We start from the raw sequence: 24,647 nt of genomic DNA on the forward strand, positions 1-24,647 counted from the left end.
AGGAGAAGAGGTTTTTAAATAATCAGCGCATGCTTACTTTTATCACATGCCTTTGGTAATGCAGGAGTGAGAAGAGGTTTTAAATTAATTAGCGCCCCGGCGGCAATTCAAGGAAATACGGTACATTTGAATTTAATTCTTCATTTTAGCTTCCGTGTTTTTGACGAAGAATATTTGTGAAATATTTCTTCAAACTTATAATGATTAAAATTCAAAACAATTATTCTGGCAAATCTAGAAAATCTGTAAATCAAATTTAGAATTTCTTTTACAATTTTTGTTCTGGAAAATCTAGAAGAAATAATGATTTGTCTTTGTTAGAAATATAGCTTGGTCCAATTTGTTATATATTCTAACAAAGTGCAGATTGGATTTTAACCTATTTAAAACATGTCATCAAATTTTAAAATTAATTAGGAAAAATTACTAATGATGTTCCACAAATTCTTTTTTTTTAATTTTTTCCAAAAGATTCGAATTAGCTAGTTTTTCTCTTCATTTTTTGCGGTTTAATTTTGAATTTTAAAGAGTTGAAATTCTCCTCTTTTAAACCGTTCAATTAAGTGTTTTTTTCATCATTTATTCTCTACAAAAAACCTTCCGTAAAAGGAAAAAAAATTAATGACAGACAGAAATACCCATTTTTTAATATATATATAGATTCATTTATTAAAGGTAAATTGAGCAAATTGGCTATTTCTGGCAATTTATTTAAGTGTGTATCAAACTGGTAGCCCTTCGCATTAATCAGTACCCAAGAAGTAGCTCTTGGTTTCAAAAAGGCTGCTGCTTGTTTGGTTTTCTACATTGGAGATGTCAAAGACGCCGAGATCATTATCCATGTGTTTGTTACGTCTCGTCTCGATTACTGTAACGTATTATTTTCGGGTCTCCCCATGTCTAGCATTAAAAGATTACAGTTGGTACAAAATGCAGCTGCTAGACTTTTGACAAGAACAAGAAAGTTTGATCATATTACGCCTGTACTGGCTCACCTGCACTGGCTTCCTGTGCACTTAAGATGTGACTTTAAGGTTTTACTACTTACGTATAAAATACTACACGATCTAGCTCCAGCCTATCTTGTCGATTGTATTGTACCATATGTCCCGGCAAGAAATCTGCGTTCAAAAGACTCCGGCTTATTAGTGATTCCTAGAGCCCCAAAAAAGTCTGCGGGCTATAGAGCGTTTTCCGTTCGGGCTCCAGTACTCTGGAATGCCCTCCCGGTAACAGTTCGAGATGCTACCTCAGTAGAAGCATTTAAGTCTCACCTTAAAACTCATCTGTATACTCTAGCCTTTAAATAGACCTCCTTTTTAGACCAGTTGATCTGCCGCTTCTTTTCTTTCTCCTATGTCCCCCCCTCCCTTGTGGAGGGGGTCCGGTCCGATGACCATGGATGAAGTACTGGCTGTCCAGAGTCGAGACCCAGGATGGACCGCTCGTCGGGACCCAGGATGGACCACTCGCCTGTATCGGTTGGGGACATCTCTACGCTGCTGATCCGCTTGAGATGGTTTCCTGTGGACGGGACTCTCGCAGCTGTCTTGGATCCGCTTGAACTGAACTCTCGCGGCTGTGTTGGAGCCACAATGGATTGAACTTTCACAGTATCATGTTAGACCCGCTCGACATCCATTGCTTTCGGTCCCCTAGAGGGGGGGGGGGTTGCCCACATCTGAAGTCCTCTCCAAGGTTTCTCATAGTCAGCATTGTCACTGGCGTCCCACTGGATGTGAATTCTCCCTGCCCACTGGGTGTGAGTTTTCCTTGCCCTTTTGTGGGTTCTTCCAAGGATGTTGTAGTCGTAATGATTTGTGCAGTCCTTTGAGACATTTGTGATTTGGGGCTATATAAATAAACATTGATTGATTGATTGATTGACATTCATCTATTTGTCATGTGCGTTTGTTACCATTCAAGGCACAACACCGTGTAGCCAAAAAATACCAAATAAATAATGTTTTTCATTAAACCTAAGGGTGAATATAGATCCCTTAATTTTGACTTTCTTTTACTGTATTTCATTTTTCTTTTATCGGACAAGACACATGTTTTAAAACAAGCCGTATCAAGCAATAAAAACCCTAAATGAAGAAGTTTGTACACAAATCTCCAACATCCTCCTCCTTATTTTCCTTATTGCCTGTTATGGTAGTTTATTTACAGTAGTGTTGTCAATCAATCAATCAATCAATGTTTATTTATATAGCCCTAAATCACAAGTGTCTCAAAGGGCTGCACAAACCACAACGACATCCTCGGTTCAGATCCCACATAAGGGCAAGGAAAAACTCACAACCCAGTGGAACATACTTGCCAATCTTGAGACCTCCGATTTCGGGGGGTGGGGGGTGTGGTCGGGGGTTGGGTGAGGGGCGGGGCGTTGTTGGGGCGTGGTTAAGAGGGTAGGAGTATATTTACAGCTATCCATCCATCCTTTTCCTACCGCTTATTCCCTTTGGGGTCGCGGGGGGTGCTGGTGCCTATCTCAGCTACAATCGGGCGGAGGTGCGGTACACCCTGGACAAGTCGCCACCTCATTGCAGAATTTTTAGAAGTCTTTATTTATAATTTAATCACTTGTTTATTTTTCAACAAGTTTTAAGTTATTTTTATATCTTTTTTCCAAATAGTTCAAGAAAGACCACTACAAATGAGCAATGCACTGTTATACAATTTAATAAATCAGAAACTAATGACATAGTGCTGTATTTTACTTCTTTATCTTTTTTTTTTTCAACCCAAAATGCTTTGCTCTCATTAGGGGGTACTTGAATCAAAAAACTGTTCACAAGGTTGAGAAGCACTGCTCTAAAAGCCGTAGATGTTATTGTCACATATGCATGCACAGTAGATGGCAGTATTGCACTGTTTAAGAGTGTCACAACATTGCTGTTTACGGCAGATTAACTGCTTTACGGTAGACGAAAATGTGACTGCTGTTGATGTGTGTTGTTGCCGCACAGGGAGGACGTTAATGAGACTGCCTAACAATAAACCCACATAAGAAACAAAGAACTCGCCCTTGATCATTCTACAGATATAACGTCATTGGGCAAGCACTCTGTTTATATTGTGGGAAAGCGGACGTGAAAACAGGCTGTCGACACGTCACTCGGGTTTGCGTGGAGCTGGAGGGGGCGTGGCCTCCAGCTCCGCCTGAATTTCGGGAGATTTTCGGGAGAAAATTTGTCCCGGGAGGTTTTCGAGAGAGGCGCTGAATTTCGGGAGTGTCTCGGATAATCCAGGAGGGTTGGCAAGTATGCAGTGGGGTGTCAATGTGAATGACTATGAGAAACCTTGGAGAGGACCGCAGATGTGGGTGACCCCTCCCATCCCCCCGTCTAGGGGAGACCGGATGCAATGGACGTCGAGTGGGTCTAGCCTAATATTGTGAAAGTCCAGTCCATAGTGGATCTAACATAATAGTGAGAGTCCAGTCCATAGTGGGGCCAGCAGGAGACCATCCCGAGCGGGGACGGGTCCGCAGCACAGAGATGTCCCCAACCGATGCACAGGCGAGTGGTCAACCCCGGGTCCCGACACGGGACAGCCAGCACTTCATCCATGGCCACCGGACCTGTGCCCCCCCTTCCATAAGGGAGAGGGGGGCAGAAAATAAAAGAAACAGCAGATCAACTGGTCTAAAAAGGGGGTCTATTTAAAGGCTAGAGTATACAGATGAGTTTTAAGGTGAGAATTAAATGCTTCTACTGAGGTGGCATCTCGAACTGTTACCGGGAGCGCATTCCGGAGTACTGGAGCCCGAACGGAAAACGCTCTATAGCCCGCAGACTTTTTTTGGGCTCTGGGAATCACTAATAAGCCGGAGTTCTTTGAATGCAGATTTCTTGCCGGGACATATGGTACAATGCAATCGGCAAGATAGGATGGAGCTAGACCGTGTAGTATTTTATACGTAAGTAGTAAAACCTTAAAGTCAAATCTTAAGTGTACAGGAAGCCAGTGCAGGTGAGCCAGTATTGGTATATATATATATATCCATCCATCCATCCATCCATTTTCTGCCGCTTATTCCCGTTCATATATATATATATATATATATATATATATATATATATATATATATATATATATATATATATATGTATATATATATATATATATATATATATATATATATATATATGTATATATATATATATATATATATATATATATATATATATATATATATATATATATAGCTATATATGTATATAGAGCTTATACAGTATAGGCGTAATACGATCAAACTTTCTTGTTCTTGTCAAAGGGAATAAGCGGTAGAAAATGGATGGATGGATTGTCAAAAGTCTAGCAGCCGCATTTTGTACCAACTGTAATCTTTTAATGCCAGACATAGGGAGACCCGAAAATAATACGTTACAGTAATCGAGACGAGACGTAACGAACGCATGAATAATGATCTCAGCGTCGCTAGTGGACAAAATGGATTGTTGTCCCGATACCAATATTTTCTTATCTGTACCGATACTTTTTGGTACTTCTGTAAATAAAGGGGACCACAAAAAATGGCATTATTGGCTTTATTTTAACAACAAAATCTTAGAGTACATTAAACATATGTTTCGTATTGCAAGTTGGGGGCGGGGGGGGGGATAATACCGAATATGATTAATTAGTATTGCGGTACTATACTAATACCAGTATACCGTACAACCCTAGTTTACAGTATGCACTCTGCAAGTCCATTGAAATGTTAAAACATAATTTCAAAACAATTTAAATGATCAAATTAGCAAACTCCAACATACATTTTTTTTGCCAACTATTACAGTGACGAAACCTGATCAAAAACATTGAAATTGATAAAATTAATAAAGTTTAAAACTTTTGTTTTTTTTCCCCCCAGATAATTGGCTTAAAAATTGGCATCATAATCATCCCCTCAATTCCCCCCAAAAATGGATTAACTGGCTGGAATATAAAGACAATGCAACATACATCCATAAACCTGGATGCATATGAAAAAGTGCAATATATTTATCCGTACAGAAATGTATTTATTTATATCCGCACCTTATTGCTTTTTTATCCTGCACTTCCATGAGCTAAAGCAACAAAATGTTGTTGTTATCTGTACTCTAAAGTTTAAATTTGAATGACAAAAAAAAGGAAGTCTAAGTCTATGTCTAAAGGGGAAATTGTCAGGTTCAAACACTGATAACATCTATTAAACAAAACAAAAAGGCAAAGACTCAAACAGAGACAGAATTGAATTTAGACTCGGATCCGAGGAGAGGCATGGCCACTGTATACCCTGTACAATCCTGCACCATGCTCTGCCCCAAAACCGTTGTCTTCCTTCTTCATTTGATTTTCACCCCCTTACTTCCCGCAGCTGCTTCCTCAAGGAAGTGGGTCGTGACCAGCGTTGCCTTCGGTTCCCGAACAGTTCAAAGAAAGTCCCATAAAATAGTTCAAAGAAAGAGTTCGTAAAAATACTTCAAAAAGAGTCCCTGTGGAAGTTGGTCAGATTCTGCCATCTGTCCGCCTGGAAGTCCAAGTGGAGTTTTATGAGCATTCTTCTTGGAAGGTTTCAGCCTTTTGATGATTTACACACAATTTTTCGCCTGGAAGTCCAAGTGGAGTTTTATGAGCATTCTTCTTGGAAGGTTTCAGCCTTTTGATGATTTACACACAATTTTTCTGACAGAAATATATTTTATATTTGTGATGTAAGTATATATGTAATGTAGTAACATATATGTAATTATAGTAACATTTAATATTTACGTACATTGCTCATTTTGAGCATAAGTGGCGCATTCATTTCAAAAACGCTTTAGGACATTGGATTTTTTTTTACCCAACATCCCTGATTATTACTCACTACATACTTTATGAGGAACAACAGACAGAATAGAAACATCACTTACTGTACAACGTCTGCTGTCATTAGGATGCCAACTGCGAGGATGTTCATATATTCCCATTTAGGTGAAGAATGACTCATAAGATTCGCTAAGGTAGGGTGAAACCAAGCTTCTTTTTGTGTCATTCTCGCCATTTACGGGTGTAAATTGGCTGTCAAAGTGTACCAACTTGTACGTCTTTGGCCTTCTACTAACCAGGTGAGAGGCCATGATTTATGGTCTACAAGCAAGGAAGCGAGGAAACAAAGGCACACATGCTTGTGATAACGGCGCCGCTATAGATAGTTTATCTGTGTTAGCGCTTATAATAACAATATCTATAATACTTGTTTAATATTCAAGTCACGAAATGTAAATAGAGTATTGTTGGCGGTTTTCGAATGGTTATTTATTGGATTTTATGGGCGCAAGGGAGGACCTCCCATTGGCTCCACTGTAAGCTGACTTTTAGTTATTTACAAGTTAGAATGCATTAAAAAATATATATCCATTGTCATGTCTTTTATAATGATTGTGAACGATAGGCAACATTTAAATAAAAGTGAAGTTCCTCTTAAATGTACTGTAAAAACTACACAGTCTGACTTTCTTGTTGTATGAGAATAGTTTGCTGAGTTTATGATTACACCGTAGCTCGATATCATAGGTGTGTTTGAATAATTTCTGTGGAGGGGCGGCGTGGCCTGCAGACCTGCAGCGAAGCGGAGTGTGCCAGGACCGGCTGCGAGATCAGCGACAGGTGTGTAGATGGCCCACCTGGGCCTACTTATCTAATCACCTGCCGCTGTTAAAAGGCAGCAGTCGGTGAGGAGAGTGGTGTTGGAGTTGGAGCAAGAGCGAGAGCAAGCCGGAGACTGAAAAAGACAATTGCTGAAAAGCACTTAAGAGACTTTGTTGCAAAATAAAACTATATTGTGAACCGGATCCAGGCTCTCATGTCAGTGCTTGGAGGTCCGAGGAACCCGGAGAGGAGACACTTCCACAATCGAATCTCAGCAGTTGACGTTTCATCCAGGTAGACCCCAGGTAGTGCTGAAGTGCCCTTTTGCTCTGCATAAAAAAATAGTCCTTTTCGCTGGAGCCTTTTATTAATTTAATATGAGAGTATATACAGTATTACTCTATCTGCCATCAATTCTCCTCAAATATGTTTTGATATCTTACAGGGAATTTATTTTACAAAACCCAAAAGCAGAGAAATAAAAACAAAATACTATGATTTTCAAATCATTTTCAACTTATATTCAATTGAATAGACAGCAAAGACAAGATATCTATTGTTGAAACTGAGAAACTTCTATTTTTTTTGGGCAAAAAATCATTAACTTAGAATTTAAGGGTAGCATCACATTGCAAAAACGTTGGCACAGGGGCATTTTTACCACTGTGTTACATGGCCTTTCCTTTTAACAACACTCAGTAAGCGTTTGGGAACTGAGGAGACCAATTTTTGAAGCTTTTCAGGTGGAATTATTTCCCATTCTTGCTTGATGTACAGCTTAAGTTGTTCAACAGTCCGGGGTCTCCGTTGTCGTACTTTAGGCTTCATAATGCGCCACACATTTTCAACGGGAGACAGGTCTGGACTACAGGCAGGCCAGTCTAGTACAGGCTCTCTTTTACTACAAAGCCATGCTGTTGTAACACATGCAGAATGTGGCTTGGCATTTTCTTGCTGAAATAAGCAGGGGCGTCCATGATAACATTGCTTGAATGACAACATATGTTGCTCCAAAACCTGTACGTACCTTTCGGCATTAATGGTGCTTTCACGGTGTGTAAGTTACCCATGTCTTGGGCACTAATACACCCCGATACCATCACAAATACTGGCTTTTGAACTTTCCACCAAATACAATTGGGATGGTTCATTTCCGCTTTGTTCCGTAGTACACGACATCCACATTTTCCAAAAATAATTTGAAATGGGGACTCGTCAGACCACAAAACACTTTTACACTTTGCATTAGTCCATCTTAGATGGGCTCAGGCCCAGCAAAGCTGGTGGCGTTTCTGGGTGTTGTTGATGAATGGCTTTCGCTTTGCATTGTAGAGTTTTAACTTGCACTTACAGATGTAGCGACCATTTGTAGTTACTGACAGTGGTTTTCTGAAGTGTTCCTGAACCCAAGTGGTGATATCCTTTACACACTGATGTCGCTTTTTGATTGAGGGATCGAAAGTCACGTGCTTGCTGCTTACTTGCAGTGATTTCTCCAGATTCTCTGAACCTTTTGATGATATCACGGACCGTAAATGGTGAAATCCCTAAATTCCTTGCAATAGCCCGTTGAGAAATGTTGTTCTTAAGCTGTTCGCCAATTTGCTCAGGCATTTGTTCACGAAGTGGTGAATCTCGCCTTATCCTTGATTGTGAATGACTGAGCATTTCATGGAAGCTGCTTTTATACCCAATCATGGCACTCACCTGTTCCCAATTAGCCTGTTCACCTGTGGGATGTTCCAAATAATTTTGTTGCCATTTGTGCCAGATTTTTTGAAACGTGTTGCAGGCATCAAATTCCAAATGAGCTAGTATTTGCAAAAAATAACAAAGTGTTCCAGTTCAAGCATTAAATATTTTGTGTTTGCAGTCTATTCAATTGAATATAGGTTGAAAAGAATTTGCAAATCATTGTAATTTGTTTTTATTTACGATTTACCCAACGTGCCAACATCACTGGTTTTGGATTTTGTAGTTCTTCAATCAAAGTTTACTTATATAGCCCTTAATCACGTGTCTCAAAGGGCTGCACAAGCCACAACAACATCTTCGGTTTAGGGCAAGAAAAAAACTCAACCCATTGGTCGCAATGAGAAACCTTAGAAGGGACCGCAGATAAGGGTGCAATGAATGCCAAGTGGAAACAGTTAATAATGTGAGAGTCCAGTCCATAGTGGGACCACCAGGGGAACCTCTTGCATGTAGACCCGTCGTGGCACAAAGACGTCACCGATTAATGCATAAGGAGTGGTCACCCCGGGTCCCGACTTCATGTGCAGGTCAAGTCTACTGGGACAAGTCAGCAGCGCAGACGTCAAAGAAGAGTAGTCCATCCTGGGTCCTGACTTTGAACCGCTAACGTTTCATCTGTGGAGCTGATCCGTGGTCACTTGATAACCTCTCCACATAGGAGACGGAGGCAAGGCAGAAAAACGAGACAGCAGATCAACTGGTCCAAAAAGGGTTCTATTTTAAGATTCGAGCATACGGATTGGTTTTATGAGATGAGTTGGGTTAACATTGCTACTGTATTAAACAAATAATGAGATTAGAGTAGTAATTAGTGTGTTTATAAGTTATTAAACTATAACTCCATGGTTGACGGAAAACCTCAGGTTTAGTCGCACGCCATTTGCGTTGCAGCTTTCTACTTGTTAGTTTAAGATCTCTAGTTTCTTCTGTAAACCAGGGGGTACACCTCTCCCTTCCAAAGGCAAAACCTAGTAACTCACTTCTAGCTGATTTTGAAAAAACAAAGGAAAACCAATCTATCTTGATGCTGTCTTACAAAGATCTACAAAGTCATCAAACGTATAGATGTTTTCTTGAGCTTTCATTTTCTTGCCGATTGAGCCATGGATTGAATCTGCTCTCATGAACGTGTGCCCTTTCCCCAGATATTTTATTTCAATCTCGGGTGGGCCCCATTCTGCGTTTGCACATTGGGCAAGAGCCGTGTACAGCGTCCAGTTTTTATTTCGACCTCCACAGTTATCTGCCCAAAAGAGTATGCAAGGGGAAGAATCAAGAACAATACATTTAATGAAGGTGCTTGCAACGTCCTGGGCCAATCTTCCAAATATCCTCTAGTGCCATAATATCACATAATCAGGTTGATCGTCGGCCCCCATTCGTGCAAATGTCTCATTAAAGACAATAAGGCGACTGACAAAAAAGCTCCGATTGGTCCCTTGAGATACTAGGTGTTTCTGTTGTATCTACGCGGTTATGTGGTAGTTGCTAGGTCCTGCCATGCGCGTAACAGCTTACTAACGGAACAAATTACAATATCGCATACACTAATGTAAAGCATATCACCTAGGAACTCCATAATTATTAGCAGCTCAGTTTTGACCAAAATTGAGTTACTGGGTTTTGCCTTTGGACGGGAGACCTTTTAGGGGCATGTTTTTTTTTAGCTTTAGCGGTGCTATACTATCAATGGCGTAGCTCAGGGAATCGTTAAAGTTGTTAGTGAGGTTATCAATAGAGCCCACATAATTTGGGAATGGCGCCATTACCGAAAGCAGTAGGCCAGCAAGAGTCGGAGTTGTGACAGCTTTAATACTGCAGCTGCTAAGCAGTGGTTATTAGTAGTGTGTTGGCAATGAGTCAGAACTGTGAATTGTTTAAGTTATGGGAGTACCATAACTTTGGAGGTGGTGACACCCCGGACAAGGACTAGGTCAGGGGTCGGCAACCCAAAATGTTGAAAGAGCCATATTGGACCAAAAATACAAAAACAAATCTGTCTGGAGCCGCAAAAAATTAAAAGCCATATTACATACAGATAGTGTGTCATGAGATATAAATTGAATTAAGAGGACTTAAAGGAAACTAAATCAGCTCAAAAATAGCTACAAATGAGGCATAATGATGCAATATGTACATACAGCTAGCCTAAATAGCAGGTTAGCATCCATTAGCTTGCAGTCATGTAGGGACCAAATATGTCTGATTAGAACGCCACACAAGTCAATAACATCAACAACAGTCACCTTTGTGCATTCACGCACAACGTTAAAAGTTTGATGGACAAAATGAGACAGAAAAAGAAGTGGCATAAAACACGCCCTAGAAAGTCGGAGAAAGTTCTACATGTAAACAAACTACGGTGAGTTCAAGGACCGCCAAAATTAGTAGGACAAAACGGCGCTCGCCAAATACAGTGAAGCATGTTTAATATAAAAAGTGTGCTTTACAGTATAACAATTATGGAGGTTTGTGTCATGTTTGTCCTCCTACAGAAACCACATTAAAAACAATGTTTTTTATTTTCTCCCCCCTCATTTTTTGCCATTTTTCATACATTTTAAAAAAAGCTCCAGATAGCCACTAGTGCGGCGCTAAAGAGCCGCATGCAGAGCCGCAAGTTGCCGACCCCCGGACTAGGTTTATTAAATTACCGTTGCGATGCCTGTGTTCATTTATTATTCGTGTATGACCACAGCTATCAATCATAGTCTGGAGTGCCACACACGGAGGGTCTGACGAGGTATTCATATGGATAATAAAATCCCTTGTTATTATTATATTATCTGCATGTGTCACTAGGTCAGCGCCAAACTTCACTGATAAAGTCCGAATAGTGCCCAGGGGGGCGGTAGAGAACAGCTAGGTAGAGAGGTAGCGGTGTGACAGACCTCACAGTAAGCACCTCAAATGATTTATATTCATTAGATAGGTTAGGCCTCAGATTAAGGTTTTCATTGTATATTAGTGCAACCTCTCCACCCTTTTTAGGGGACGGGCAATATGTGCATTCGTATAGCGGGAAAAATTAATCTGGTTTTAGCCAGGTTTCGCTGTTGTCTCTAATGAACTCATTAGCTAATAACGTTTTGGGAGACGATGTGATGTTTAAAAACCCCAAGTTTTAGGTAGTGGGCTGTTCTGAGGAATTTTTGTTAATGGTATCCGTAGTACTGATATTATTCTTACGTTTATTGTGTGTATTGCGCCTTAAATAATTTCGTACACATCTCGGAATTGATATGATGGGGATCATGAGATGATTTGCTTGGTGCTGCAATAGATTGCCACCTCAGTAGAATGCATGTTCACCTCCGGCACAGTCACTACAGAAAAAAACATTATGTGAGTTGTGTATTATGCTACAAGAAATGCTACGTGTGCAGGCATTTTCCAGCCTAGCGCTGGTTAGTCTGAGTTTGTGAGAATTCTTCCCCCATCTGCTCATATGCCTCTGGCTACCACCTTGTTCTTATGCAGTGCCGAGCCCCCAGTTTCTCTCAGAATTTTCTAATTTGTTTTTACAACTATTAATTTGGGGTGGCTGTGTATGCACAGACAGTATGTATGCATGACAATGTAGTTCAAATGTATTAAGTATGGGCTGGAGGCCAAAGAGGAAAGAGTTAGGTGGTAGGTTTTGAGCAGCACAGCAACACTGTTATTACTGCCCATGTGACTGACAGTGTGTAGGCGAGAATGTAATTGCTGAAGTCTGCCTGTGGGGACGAGCATCCTGAGCACATAGGCCGTGCAGCAGACTCAGGCATGCACAGCTCTCAACACTGATGACTCATCCTTCGCAGGGCATTCACCCATGTTTGTTTACTCCACTTGCCTGCAGCCTGACAGACAGCGAGCTGTCACACAATGATTTGAAAGGATTTCACCTGCAGATTTCCAGGACAAGCCGCTTAGTTCTTGGCTGGGCCCAGGTCTGCGTCCCATGTAAATAGCCTAACCAGCCACCAGACAGTAAGCCTGTTTACTGCAGCGAGAGTCTAACACGGATCTAAATTTAGTCACTTCCAGCAGAAGGACAGCAGTAAGCCTAATTTGAGACATAGTGAGTTGTATTTTAACCCCTTGCTTTTGCAACAGCTTGCTTTGTTGGTCTTAATCATTGTACATTTGGTTAGATTTAAAGTAGACTGACCATACGTCCTCTTTTACCCAGACATGTCCTCTTTTGGGGGGCTGTCCGGGCGGGGTTTCCTAAATGCCTCAAATGTCCGACATTTTGAGTCAGGGTTGGGTGTATTTTCAAAGTACGTCCAGGGTTAAGAAGGGGTTAAAAAAAAAAACAAATTGTGAAGGTGTGCAACAGCATTGTGAGGGCAGGGCAGAACTTATGAACTTTGGACTCATGCATCACTCGACCCAATAGAGTAGACCAGGGGTGTCAAATTTATTCAAATCTGTTCCCACGTGGGCCGGACGTGTTAAATCATGGCACAACTATGACCAGTGGTGGGGCGTCAGGGCCAACAAAGGCCTTCTCTGCTGGCCTAACATAACCAGAAGTCATAATCATAATGAAACATAAAAGTAATTTTGAATTTACTTTCCATAAATACCTAAAAGTATTCATATTCTCTTCATGTCACATTATATGCTCCTTCCAGTGCTGTTGTTTTTAGGTTAGAGTTTGTATCCAATCAGAATTCCGCTAGCTCTTGTTGCCATGCTGTACCAAATCTGCCAGGGGCCTTCAGAATCAACAACGCAGGCGTCTTTGCACTGTAAGTGAACGGACACATACAGGTGATAGACAATTTCCATAGCCAATCAGATCACTCGTTGTTGTCAGTAAGGCCTTCTAGTTGTATATTAGACTGTAAATAATATTCACATGTGAATAATGCTGTATAATAGACTGTATTTATATTATTCAAATGTAAAAAGTACACAACTGTTTATTGTTTATTGTGAGCGAACTGTGGTGCTGAATTTCCCTCAGGGATCCATAAAGTACTTTATATTCTAGCTGGCCTTACGCTGTGATTGATACTCACTTTGAGTCCCAAGTGACCATCCAATCACAAATTGCGGAAACAGAAGTGGAACAGGGGCCATATAAGCCCTAGAAAGTAGAGATGTCCAATAATATCGGCCGATAAATGCTTTAAAATGTAATATCAGAAATTATCGGTATCAAAAAGTACAAAGCGCCAATAAATCTTAAGAGCACTGCCTTTGCGTGCCGGCCCAGTCACATAATATAGGCGACTTTTAAACTCACACAAGTGAATGCAAGCATACTTGGTCAACAGCCATATAGGTCACACTGAGGGTGGCCGTATAAACAACTATAACACTGTTCCAAATATGCGCCACACTGTGAACCCACACCAAACAAGAATGGCAAACACATTGCGGGAGAACATCTGCACCGCAACACAACATAAACACAACAGAACAAATACTCAGAACCCTTTGCATCACCAACTCTTCCGCTACAATATACACTCCCGATACACCCCCCCACTCCCCCCCCCCCCCCCCCCTTCCTCCACACACTCTGGACTGAAGCTGTGTGCGTTCATTGTTTTTGTAGCTGTTGTTTTGAGGCATGTTAAAAAAAAATAATGCACTTTGTGACTTCAATAATAAACATGGCACATGTTGGCATTTTTTTCCGTAACTTGAGTTGTGAAGTGAATTATATTCATATAGCGCTTTTCTCAAGTGACTCAAAGCCCTTTAGATTGTGAAACCCAATATCTAAGTTACATAAATGCGGCTGCTAGACTTTTGACAAGAACAAGAAAGTTTGATCATATTACGCCTATACTGGCTCACCTGCACTGGCTTCCTGTGCACTTAAGATGTGACTTTAAGGTTTTACTACTTACGTATAAAATACTACACGGTCTAGCTCCATCCTATCTTGTCGATTGTATTGTACCATATGTCCCGGCAGGAAATCTGCGTTCAAAGGACTCCGGCTTATTAGTGATTCCTAAAGCCTAAAAAAAGCCTGCGGGCTATAGAGCGTTTTCCGTTCGGGCTCCAGTACTCTGGAATGCCCTCCCGGTAACAGTTCGAGATGCTACCTCAGTAGAAGCATTTAAGTCTCACCTTAAAACTCATTTGTATACTCTAGCCTTTAAATAGACCTCCTTTTTAGACCAGTTGATCTGCCGCTTCTTTTCTATTTCTCCTCTGTCCCCCCCTCCCTTGTGGAGGGGGTCCGGTCCGATGACCATGGATGAAGTACTGGCTGTCCAGAGTCGGGACCCAGGATGGACCGCTCGCCTGTGTATCGGTTGGGGACATCTCTACGATGCTGATCCGACTCCGCTTGGGATGGTTTCCTCTGGACGGGACTCTGGCTGCTGTCTTGGATCCGCTTTGAACTGAACTCTCGGGGCTGTGTTGGATCCACTATGGATTGAACTTTCACAGTATCATGTTAGACCCGCTCGACATCCATTGCTTTCGGTCCCCTAGAGGGGGGCGCGGGGGGTGAGGGGGGTTGCCCACATTTGAGGTCCTATCCAAGGTTCTCATAGTCATCATTGTCACTGGCGTCCCACTGGGTGTGAGTTCTCCTTGCCCACTGGGTGTCAGTTTTCCTTGCCTTATGTGGGTTCTTCCGAGGATGTCGTAGTCGTAGTGGTTTGTACAGTCCTTTGAGACATTTGTGATTTAGGGCTGTATAAATAAACATGGATTAATTGATTGATTGATATTTAAACCAGTGTGGGTGGCACTGGGAGCAGGTGGGTAAAGTGTCTTGCCCAAAGACACAACGGCAGTGACTAGGTTGGCAGAAGCGGGGATCGAACCTGCAACCCTCAAGTTGCTGGCACGGCCACTCTACCAACACGAGCCATACCGCCCCGAGTTGATTTATTTTGGAAACCTTGTTACATTGTTTAATGCATCCAGCGGGGCATCACAACAAAATAAGGCATCGGTATCGGTAATTAAGAGTTGGACAAAATCGGAATATCAGATATCGGCAAAAAAGCCATTATCAGACATCACTAATGTAACAACAGGTTGTAGAGAACGTTAAAGCCAATGCCCGTTTGTATATAAACTGTCACGTTTAGAGTGTTTTTCTAAGTGATTAAACTGTGAAAAACAAACTATTGTTCAAACAGTGACTGACACGGAAATGATCCGTTGTGGTCTTACTCCATGTAATGTGAAACTATAGTATTTTTATAAAATTTGTGATAATAGCTTATTCTCATCACATTCTCATCAAAGTTGTAGGGAAGAATTATTTTTTTGTTACCCCAAGGTGCCATCACTGGACCCCGTGAATTGGCCCACACACCCATAGGTCACATTCAGTCCTAAACATCGAACTTGAGAAAATGCAAAACCCACAAAATGCCAAATGTTGGAGATGATAACAACCTAAATGGTGATGAGAAAATTGATGAAGAGCAAGTCACGGATGAGCTCGTGAACTTGAAGGTGAATCAGTGGATGAAAATTTGCAAAATCACCCATGATCAAATTTGATGTTGGGCTGTAATCACCTGTCCATGGGAATCGAACCAAAGTCAACTGCTTGGAAGGCAGCTATGCTAACCACTATACAACCAATGCCTGGTCCTTGAACAATATGTTTCTTCTAAAATCTAAAATATAAACCATTGGAAATTGGCTGATATCTCGGGGTTTTTTTGCCGATCAATGGCTAAGTAACATCTTTCAATGGACTGGACGATTCCAAAACAGTTTTAACCAAGCAATGGCCAGGTGTCAAACCCTGCTGAACTTTTCTAAAGTCAGCTATGCTATACACCAGGGGTCGTCAACCTTTACCACTCAAAGAGCCATTTTGAACCGTTTCACAAAATAAAGAAAACTATGGGAGCCACAAGACTCTTTTGAAATTCAAACAGAAATAACACACCGTACAAATTTTTTTGGGCTTCGTGCTTATGTATTAACCAGGGGTCTCAGACACGCGGCCCGCACGTTAGTATGAAAATGTAATATTAACGCGGCCTGCAAGTTTTATTTGAATGCCGCTTGACAACATCACATTTGCCAACCATCTCAATTTTCCCCGGGAGACCACCGAGTTTCAGAGCAACCCTTCTCTCGAATGTCTGCTGGTTTTCACCCAAACAACAACAATAAGGATGTGCTATGACAACAATGCATTTAGCGCCCTCTATAACCGTAACAAACAACTTACCAGCCCATTCACAAGTTGTATTAGGCTTCTGCAGACACACTTCAGTAACTGCAAGGCATACTTGTTCAACAGCCATACAGGTTACACTGAGGTTTGTGATATAAACAACTTTAGCACTCTTACTAATGTGCGACACATTGTGAAACCAAACCAAACAAGAATGACAAACACATTTCGGGAGAACATCCGCTATGTAACACAACATAAACACAACAGAACAAATACCCAGAATCCCATGTATCCCTAACTCTTTCGGGCTAGATTATACACCCCCGCTACCACCAAACCCTCCCCCCCAACCCCGCCCACCGCAACCGACGCACGGAGTGGGGGTAGTAGTGGGGGTGTATAATGTAGCCTGGAAGAGTTAGGGATACATGGGATTTTGGGTATTTGTTATTGTGTTTATGTTGTGTTACAGTGCAGATGTTCTCCCGAAATGCGTTTGTCATTCTCGTTTGGTATGGGTTCACAGTGTGGCGCATATCAGTAAGAGTGTTAAAGCTGTTTGTATCACAGTTAAAGCTGTTTGTATCACAGTGTAACCTGTATGGCTGTTGAACAAGAATGACTTGCAGTCGCTTGTGTGTTGAGTCAGCAGCCGCACACCAGATGTGATCGGCCGGCACTCAAATAGCATATTATCAAAGCCGACCCGACGACATGGTCGAGAGGATCTTTAAGGCATTGCCATCTCGGCACGCCCTCATTATTGTTGTCTGGGTGAAAATCTGAGAATATCTGGGAGAGGCACTGAAATCTGGAAAACCTCCCGGTAAAATGGGGTGTTCGGCAAGTATGAAACTGAGCCACATCAGAGTGATCCAAGAGCCGCATGCAACTCCGGAGCCACGGGTTGCCGACCCCTGCTATACACAATACCACCAATGCTTGGTTTATGGTTTAATTTGACCTGGAAAGTCAGAAAATTTGAAAAAAACATTGGACATTGACTGCTATCTCTGGGTTTTTTGCTTATCAATGGTTGAGTAAAAACATTCAACTGACTGGACGTTGCCAAAATAACTCAAATCATGCGTTGGCTGGAAATCAAAACCGGTCTACCTCTTGGAAGGCAGCTTTGCTAGCCACTATATACCGCCTATGCTTTGTCCTTGGTCAACTTTTGCCTTGAAATTCAAAAATCTGAAATAAACTATTGGAAATTGGCTGCTATCTCTGGGTTTTTGCCGATTAATAGTTAAATAACAACTTTCAACTGACTGGACGTTGCCAAAATAAAAGCCATGCATGGCTGCTTTCCAAGTCTAGCTCTTGGAAGGCAGCTCTACTAGCCATGATACCACAAATGCTTAGTTCTTGGATAATGTTTGCCTTGAAATTCTAAAATCTTAAATAAACCATTGGAAATTGTCACCTATCTCTGGGTTTTTTGCTGATCAAAAAATAAAAAAACAACTTTAAACTGACATTCCCAAAATACCACAAGCTATGCATTGGCTGGGAATCGAAGCCAGGTCAACTGCTTGGAAGGCAGCTATGCTAACCAATATACCACCAATGCTTGGTACTTGATTGATGTTAGCCTTCAAATTCTAAAATCGAAAATAAACCATTCTAAATTGGCTGCTATCTTTGGGTTTTTTGATAATCAAAAATAAAGAAGAACTTTCAACTGACTGGACATTGCCAAAATAGCGCATGCCATGCATTGACCGGGAATCAAACTCAGGCCAACTGTTTGGAAGGAAGCTATGCTAAACACTATACCGTCAATGCCTAGTCCTTGGATTTTTTTGCCTCGAAATTCTAAAATCTAAAATAAAACTTTGGAAATTGGCTGCTATCTCTGGGTTTTTTGCTGATCAATAGTTAAAGAACAACTTTCAACTGACTGGTGTTAGAATAATTATGTTTAAGTTATCACACAACATTAGTATGCTTAAAGTCTGTTGCGATAGTTATTAGCTATTGTGCTCAAGCTGTGATAGTTATTAGCTACTGTGCCTCAGCCGCAGATATTATCTTTGTTTTAGCCCGCTAACAGCCAAGGACCTCAAGGACTTCAACAAAGACAAGACAACAGCACACAAAAGAAGCAGAGACAGGGCAAAATCACAAGGCCCCAAATCATTCCATCACGTATTGTGCGTTCCGGAGATATATGAAACCACTCCTTTTGAGCCAGCCTCAGTGATGTTGACTGGGGAACTCCTGAATAATTAGAGGGACGTGGTAGCTGTACTTTAGAGCGTAGGGCGAGATTGTGACTAAGTGTGCAGCTCCATGCATTCTCCTCATGAGCTAAATTGAACTTTGTCTCTGCATGATTCCCTGCTTCGTATCTGTTTAATAGATGTCATCAGTGTTTGAACCTGACATTTTCTTGGTCCTTCGACGATTCCAGCCGGGTGAGTAAAATCAGAAGACCATGGCAAACCATCCCCATTGAGGAGCTGCTTTTCTTCACGCTGGCTGGCATCTGACGATTGACGGGAAATGCCGAAGACACGAGGAAGGAATGCAGATTTCAGTCAGTGCATTTTAAATTACGTAGAAAAAGTGTGTGACTAAGGGTTACGAGGCATAGACAAACCCTGTAAATCCTAGGCTCTAACAGGTAAAAAAGCCCAAGGATCGGAACGGCGAAGTCCACAAAAACTGAAAATTCAGTAAAATCCAACATTGAAAATAAGCCAAATTAAGGACAGCAGAGTCCACATAAAAACTGAAAATTGAAACTGAAAATTTCATAAATTCTACATTGAAAATAAGCCGAATTAAGGATAGTGGAGTTCACGTAAAAAACGAAAATTCTAGAGAAGAGGCCAATGTTCTGGAGGGCGGCGGAGTCCACAAGAAAACTGAAAAGTCAGTGAAACGAGTTTGAAAGTTGTGAACGTGAGAGTATGTGGGAGTAATCGCCATGAGGCTATCACTCCATACTAAAGTTGTGAGAAGTAATAGTGGGTTATTGTGGAAGCTCTAATAGGCAATACATTTCCACTGGGGAAAAAACACTGACAGTGTGTACCACAATAATAAATAAAAACACTATCTTACAACAAAGACAAAAGTAATATTTATAAGTTCGGTTCTGTAGGGGACAACGGGCGGTATAGCTCAGTTGCAGGGTTGCAGGTTCGATCCCCGCTTCCGCCATCCTAGTCACTGCCGTTGTGTCCTTGGGCAAGACACTTTACCCACCTGCTCCCAGTGCCACCCACACGGGTTTAAATGTAACTTAGATATTGGGTTTCACTATGTAAAGCGCTTTGAGTCACTAGAGAAAAAGCGCTATATAAATCATCATTCACTTCACTTACTCGAAGTTCTCAAAATGGGAAAAAGGAGTCCAAAGAAAGAGTTTAAAATGTAAAGACTGGAAAGCAGTAGAAAAAACATATCCAGACTTACTGAAATGTTTCGATGACTGGATTTCAAAACATGAATTTACCGGACGCCTCAAATTATATTAAAGCTGGGGATAATTACAAAAAGAAACTGGCCGGAATGGGGTGGGAACACTTGGAGAATTGGATTAGGATGGCTCAAAGTGCTAAGGAACAGAAAGAAAGGGAAAGAAAAAGAAAGGGCTAAGAGAGACGAAATGCTTACGTTTCATAGAGTAGAAGATGATTAGACAGGCCCAGTTAAGAGAAGAAATAGGCAGAGTGTAAGGGAAGATAGTGAGGAAGAAGTACAGACAGAAGCCGCCACACCCAGCGCTCCAATAATAACAAAACGTAGATCAGCGTTAAACAAATTACAAAAGCCACCGCCATACAATGAAAGTTTAGTATAACATTTAAATTAGAAATATTGATTTAGTGTTTATTAGGACAATCAATGCTGTGATTTTAAACATCATATGCAGGATCAGATCAAGAACAGAATATAGACCATGCATAAAACAATATCCACTAAAACCAGATGCATTAGAAGGAATAAAACCCTGTATCAAAGCAGAACTTATAATAGAATGTGAGGATTCACCATGTAATACCCCAATATTTCCTGTAAAAAGCAACCACCCTCAGGGGGATGGCGAATGGTACAAGACCTACAAGCGATAAAAAATGTAGTGATACAACATGCACCATGTGTACCAGATCCATACACATTGTTGAACAGTCTAAGAATGGATGCAACGCATTTCACAATGATTGATATCAGTAATGCATTCTTCTCGATACAAATACATAAAGAACGTCAATATTTACTTATAAAGGGAAAAGATACACCTATACAAGACTATTTCAAGGATAAGCAGAAAGTCCAACAATCTATTCACAAGCAATGCATTCAAGCATGTACAAATTCGACCCTCCAGGAGGAAGACAAAAGTCCTGATATATGTAGATGGCGCATTATTAGCGTCATGGGATAAGGTAACCGGTAAAAAAAGATACAATAGCGTTATTAAATCATCTACATAGTGAAAGACAAAGTAAACTAAAAATAAGTCCAATTATGCAAAAGAGGAGTAAAATATCTAGGACATTCTCTAAACAAAGATGGACACAGTATTGTGGGAAGCAGAAAAACAGCAGCTCTACAAGCGGCAAAACCACAAACAAAGAAGCAAATTATATAATTTCTAGGGTTAACTAATTGCTGTAGAAGTCGGATACCAAATTACGCTGATACAGTACCTCCGTTAAGTAAGTTAATGTATGACAAATATCTAAAACTGTCAACACCTGTAGAGTGGAATTCAGAAGCTGAAGCAGTATTCTGTGAAAGAAAAAAAAAAATGGGGTGTGCGGTTGTTACAGCAACTAAAGTTTTGTAAGCTATTAAATGACCATCAAACTACTCAATGCAAGGTGCACAACTAGTAGCACTAAAGCATGTAAATTAATGAAAGATCAAAGGGTTACAATACACACAGATAGCAATATGCATTCTCAACAGTGGACAAATTTGCACAGCACTGGCAAAATAGAGGAATGATAACGTCAACAGGGAAACCTGTAACCACATGGAGAACTATTAAAATAAGTATTAAAAACCGATCAGTTACCAGCTAAAATAGCAATATGAAAATTTTTTGGCACACACCAATGGAACGGATGCAATATCACTAGGAAATGTGTTTGCGGACAAAACAGCAAAACAAACAGCAGAGGAAGAAATACAAGTTTTTCAAACTACAAACTAGCGACATGAATAATGATGTACTAAAAGACATACAACAACAAAGTACTGTAAATAAAAAAATAAATGGAAAAAAGAAAAAAAACAGAGCCACATTGAACAAAGAAGACATCTATGTATGTCCAGACAATGAACCAATCTTACCAAAAAATCTGTATAAATGGGCAGCATTATTGAGCCATGGTTGTACTCATGTCTCAACAGGAGAGATGATGAACTTTATACAGAAGTACTATACTACCCACGGCTTTTATTCTTATTCAAAAAAACTAAAACACATTTTGGAGGTCATGCATGACCTATGCGAAGCACAATCCACAAGGGAATATGCGCCCACAACGAGGCCAATTCCCCAAACCACAACACCGGTTCCAACTTGTATGCATGGATTTTTTTTTAACAAAATAGGAGGGAAAAAAACACTATTGTCTGGTCATAGTAGATGCATTTTCAAAATGGGTAGAAATATTTCCTAAAGATGCGCTGACAGTAGCAAAAGCATTATACAAAGATATACTACCAAAATATGGTATTGCTAAATCTACACAGTGACAATGGACCTTAATTTTGTAAATCAATTGATCAAGAATATAGGATCATTATTCCACATTGATCTCAAAAACCACTTTTCATCCACAAAGTGCAGGACTAGTGGTGTTTCCTTGTTTAAAATTGCCGGAGGTGAAGCTTTACTATGGATCAGAGTGGTCAAGCGAACTTGGTTCCGACCACTTTGTCAACCAGCGGGTTTCGGTGAGAAAACTGTGGTAAAAAGTCGCCTCTTACCGAAGATCAGCGGAGATTGTGCCGTCCATGCAGCTGCCGTGACTTCCCTCAGAGACTGGCGTCAAGACACCCGTGGACACACCCCTCCGACTATCAGGTTCTATTTAATCTCACTAAAACACTAGCAACACAATAGAAAGATCAGGGATTTCCCAGAATTATCCGCGTAAATGTGTCTAAAAACATCTGAATCGCTCCCAATGCAATCGCCTTTTTTTTTCTTCCTTTTTTTTTTCTTCTAGTCCTTCACTATCAATATCCTCATCCACGAATCTTTCATCCTCACTCAAATTAATGGGGAAATTGTCGCTTTCTCTGTCCGAATAGCTCTTGCTGCTGGAGGCTCCCATTATAAACAATGTGAGGAAGTGAGGAGCCCTCACACCGGTGATGTCATCGTCTGCTATTTCCGGTAAAGGCAAGGCTTTTTTATTTGTGACCAAAAGTTGCGAACTTTATCGTCAATGTTCTCTACTAAATTCTTTCAGCAAAAATATGGCAATATCGCGAAATGATCAAGTATGACACATAGAATGGACCTGCTATCCCCGTTTAAATAAGAAAATCTCATTTCAGTAGGCCATTGTTAATCTTTGCCTTTAAATTCTTCAATCTTAAATAAACCTTTGGAAAATGGCCGCCATCTCGCAGTTTTTTGCTGATTAATATTTAAATAAGTACTTTCAACGGACTGAACGTTGCCTAAACATCACAAGTCATGCATTGGCTGGGAATCAAATCCAGGTCTATTGCTTGGAAGGTAGCTATGCCAACCACTAAAGCTTAGTCCATAATTGACTTTTGCGTTGAAATTCTAAAATCTTAAATAAACCATTGGAAATTGGCTGCTATCTCTGTTTTTTTTGCCGATTAATAGTTAAAGAACTACTTTCAACTGACTGGCCGTGTCTAAAATAACTTAAGCCATGCCTTTGCTGGGATTCAAAACCTTGTGTACCTCTTGGAAGGCATCTATGCTAGCCATGATACCAAAAATGCTTAGTCCTTGGATAATGTCTGCCTTGAAATTCTAAAATCTTCAAATAAACCATTGGCTGCTATCTCTGGGTTTTTTGCTGATTAATAACTAAAAAACTACTTTAAACTGACTGGACTTTACCAAAATATCACAAGCCGTGCATTGGCTGGGAATCAAAACCAGGTCTACTGCTTAGAAGGCAGCCATGCTACCCACTATACAACCAATGCTTACCCTTTCGATAATTTTTGCTTTGAAATTCTAAAGTCTGAAATAAACCATTGGAAATTGGCTGCTATCCCTGGGTTTTTTGCAGATTAATAGTTAAAAAACAACTTTTAACGGACTGGACGTTGCCAAAATAACTCAAGCCATGCATTGGCTGGGATTCAAAACCTAGTCTTCCTCTTGGAAGGCTTCAATTTTTTGCTTTGAAATTCTAAAATCTCAAATAAACCACTGGAAATGTGGTGCCCTATCTGGGTTTTTTGCTGATTAATAGTTAAATAACAACTTTCAACAGACTGGATGTTGCCAAAAAAAACTCAAGCGATGCAGTGGCTGAGAATAAAACCCAGATCAACTGCCTAAAAGGAAGCTATTCTAGCCACAGTACCGCCAATGAATATACCTTGAGTTTGTTTTTTGCCTTAAAAAATTCTAAAATGTTAATTAAACCATTTGAAATTGGCTGCTATTTCTGTATTTTTTTTGCTGATTAATAGTTAAATAACGACTTTAAACCGCTGGACATTGCCAAAATACTGAAAGCCATGCCTTGGCCATAAATCGAACACAGATGAACTGCTTGGAAGGCTTATATGCTAACCACAACACCAACAATGCTTAATTCTTGAATTATTTTTTACCTTGAATTTATAAAATCTAGAATAACCTATTGGGAATTGGCTGCTCTCTCTGGGTTTTTTGCTGATTAATAGTGAAAAAATTGTTGCGATCTGCTGCTCAGATCTTCACGTGTTTGTTTTTTCATTCTCAGTCTGACCCGTTTATTTCCTGTTTTTGTCCATCACTATGGTTACACATCAGTCCACCTGTTTGTCTCGCCCCGCACACCTGCTACTAATTTTCACCCTCCTATTTAAGCTCACCTTTTCTGTTTACTCATTCTCGGATCCTAATTTGCCCACGCGCAACAGTGACGACTCTCATCATTCTATGTATTTATTTTCTCGCTAGCTCTCACGCCAA

General features: G+C 40.6%; 1 non-coding gene across 1 annotated transcript; it reads right to left on the reverse strand.

Annotated features, from left to right (window-relative positions):
• Window positions 1–18,002: 18,002 nt before the first annotated feature.
• Window positions 18,003–18,074, reverse strand: trnag-ucc (transfer RNA glycine (anticodon UCC)). The gene has a single exon. It is a non-coding gene; the product is annotated as a tRNA-Gly (tRNA).
• Window positions 18,075–24,647: the final 6,573 nt, after the last annotated feature.

The sequence above is a fragment of the Nerophis ophidion genome, linkage group LG05, assembly GCF_033978795.1.
Source record: "Nerophis ophidion isolate RoL-2023_Sa linkage group LG05, RoL_Noph_v1.0, whole genome shotgun sequence".
Classification (NCBI taxonomy): Eukaryota; Metazoa; Chordata; class Actinopteri; order Syngnathiformes; family Syngnathidae; genus Nerophis; species Nerophis ophidion.